The sequence below is a fragment of the Suricata suricatta genome, chromosome 10, assembly GCF_006229205.1.
Source record: "Suricata suricatta isolate VVHF042 chromosome 10, meerkat_22Aug2017_6uvM2_HiC, whole genome shotgun sequence".
NCBI lineage: Eukaryota > Metazoa > Chordata > Mammalia > Carnivora > Herpestidae > Suricata > Suricata suricatta.
In genome coordinates, this window is record NC_043709.1 from 3,387,507 (window position 1) to 3,390,684 (window position 3,178).

Genomic DNA, 3,178 nt, shown 5'->3' on the forward strand with positions numbered 1-3,178 from the left:
CTTGCGCCCCTACTGTGCGCCGCCAGCGGCCGGGAGGCAGGCGGGTCCCGGGCCGGAGTGCGGGCGGTGGACCGCCCGGCGGGAGGCGGAGACGCGGCTTCCCAGGCGGAGACGCAGAAGCACCACCAGAGAATCATCCTGTCTGTCGCCCTCCCCCACCCGCTCCGCCATTTTATAGATGGAGAAACTGAGGCCGGCGGCTGCAGGGGCAGGGCTGGAAGACCCCGACCCAGCCGCAGCTCTGCAGGCCTGGCCTGGAGGGCCTGCGGCTGCCGGTGGCGGCGTTTGTTGTGGGTCTGGGTGTGTGCCGTGTCCCTGGGTGTTTGTTTATGGGCGGTGAGGGTGCCCGCACCGAGTCCGCTCGGGGGGTAGGGGTGGGAGGCACGGTTTGGGGATCTCCAGCAGCCCCCGCGGTTGCTCTCTCTGTGCCGCCGGCTCCCCAATGAGCCTCCTGGTGCCGCTGGGTTCTCAGCCCGAAGGCCTTGTCCTCTCCTGCAATCCTAGATTAAGCTCCGGTTTTAAGGATCAGGAAGGGAGCGAGGGAGGCCAACCTGATCGTCCCCAAGAGTAAATGGCAGGGCTGGGACTGGCTCTGGCCTCCAGCCCCCTAACACCGATACCTCAATAGGAGTTACCCTCAAAGAACATCCCCCCACCCTCAGCTTGTGGGAAGAGCTTGTAACCCCTCAGTCCCCACCCCAGGAACCAAGAGGAGCTCCTGATAGTGCCAACGTGGGCCCCCCCGGGCTGGCTGCAGGACTCAGAGACCTAAGCGTCCAACCGACCGACTGAAGGTAGCTTCCCTCTCCCCACGTTCCGGAGCCTCCCTCTGCTCTCTGTAAATCAGACCTCAGCTCTGGCCATCCTGAACACGATGGTGGCCAGTGTCTGAGTAGAGAGAGACCAGTGCGCAAGACCCAGCCTGTGAGCCCAGGCACTGTGTCCACTTCTTCCGGAGTGGGCAAGAGAGCCAAGCTCTGCCTCTGACCCCCCCCCCCCACCACCCAGCTCTGGAGTGGGAAGCTCCTCCCTCTGCTGTACCCCCTGAAACACACACTCCAACACCTAGTCTCCAAACACCACCATGGAGCCACATCCAGCCTCCCTGGGATCTGCTGGGGGCAGGGGTGGGGGGTGGGGGGCTGGAACGCTGCCTCTGCCCCTATGGCCGCCTGTCCTGGAGCTGGGAGCATAGTGAGCAGGAGGCGGGAGCTGGGCCCAAATGTGACCTGAGGGGTTCATGTCTTGGGAGCCCAGTGCAGGATGAGGTTTGGGTCCCTGCCTCCCCCTCACGCCTCATGGGTGGCCTTGGGTAAGCCCTTGAATCTCCCAGTCTGCCTCCCTCATCTGCAAAATGGGGTCACAGGAGCACCTCCTTCCCCGGGTGCTGTGAAGATTAGTCCTGGGTGCCTGTGCCCCGGGGGTAGGGCTGGGGCCCAATAAACACCTATGCGCTCCTCAAGCTTTTCTTCCTGTTAATGACCCCAGGGTCACAGCGGCTGCGGCGCCCTGGGGACGCCTCCAGAGAGGGTATTTCAGGGCCTCAGAATCCCAGGAGTTGTGATTTTTAGAGCTATAAAAGTTCCACCAAATGTCAGAGGTGGTACACACGGGGCATATTCGGTGATCACAGTCCACTCCTGTGTGTGCGCCTTTCCCGGGTACACTGGAACCTCCCCCACTCGGCACATGCACTGATGTGCAGCCCCTGGAGGGGCGGGGAGCTCTCAGGCCAGCGGGAATGGAGAACTCAAGCCTCTGGGGATCGGGGCCCCCACAAGTAGGTTTGCTTTGGATTTTGAGCAATTTCAAGACAAATGGCTTTAGGGAGCCACACAGTTCCTTACTTTTGGACTGAGCCCACTCCAAACGACAGTCCCTGAGGAGGCCAAGCCAGGGCAGGGACATGCCGCCGGAATCTGGGCACCCTTAGCCCAGTGAAAGTGGGGTCCCAGGAAGTCTGGGGATCAGCCCTGCTCCATGCCTGCCTCCTCCCCCTGGGGGAAGGGCCCAGGGCGATGAAGGTGAAGAAGGCTGCACCCTCCAGGTCTAGAAGCTGGTAACGCACCACCCCTGGGGCCCTGGCCACACCGCACAGACCCCTCTTTTCTCGTCCTCACCCTTGCCTTGTGCGTTCACCCCAGCTGATGGGGGTCTACACTGCATCTAGAAGATCATCCACATGTAGCCAGGTTGGCAGACAATAGGAGGTGGGACTCAAAACCTCAAAACAGGAGCGAGTTTCTGGCCTTAAAAAAAAATCGCTGGAAGGAGGAGGCTCCTTTAGGAAGTGTGTCCTTGCGGACCTGTTCCTCCCCAAACTTCTTCCAACCAACCCTTCAAAAGGGAGCAAAAGAAGTGAGATGGGGAAGCCGGAGTTGGGGGCCTCTGTGCACCTTCTCACTATCGGCCTCTCCCAAGAGGCGCCGACCCCACAGGGACACCAGTGCGCATGTGCACAGGTGAGCCCTGCCTGGCTGGGCCTGGTTGGCCAGCGTAAGGGTGTGTGACTCTCGGCCTAACCAAACCCAGGGGCGCGCACGGGGGCAGAGGGACGGCACGCACAGCATCTGTGCGCACACACCTGCGCCCCGAGACGCGCCCACGCTCCCGCGGGCACACACAGAGGCACGTGCAGGCACATGCATTCGAACACGAGAACAGATCACCGAGCACGGCCCCCCTCCCGGGAGGAGCGCACGCCCCCGCGCGGTTACCCCGCGGGTGCCTCCCCCCAGGTGCACCTTCCCGAGCCGGCCAGAGCGGTGTGGTTCGCGGCAGTTGGGCGGGAGGGTTGGGGGGGGGGGGTAACAGGCCTAGGCAGTTTGGGCAAGCCCTGGGGGCGGCTCCTGTCGCACGCTCCGGTCAGCCTCCCCTTTAAAAAACCCGCCCGCAGAGGAGGCGGATGTAGGGGCGGCCCGTCCAATGGCAGCTGCGCGCCTCGAGAGACTTGGAGACTTGAGCCAGAGCGAGCGACAGAGCCGGTTCCGACCGATCGACGGACGGAGGGCTAGACAGCCGCGAAGGCGCGCCCGCTACCCCACTGCCGGTGCCCTGGTCCCGCACTCCGGCCCCCGCGCTCGCCGCTGTCCCAGCCCCAGCGCCAACGCGATGCTCGGCCCTGGCGGCGGGGCACGGACGAGTACTGCGCCGGGGCCCGCGCGCTCGGGTCCCTAGC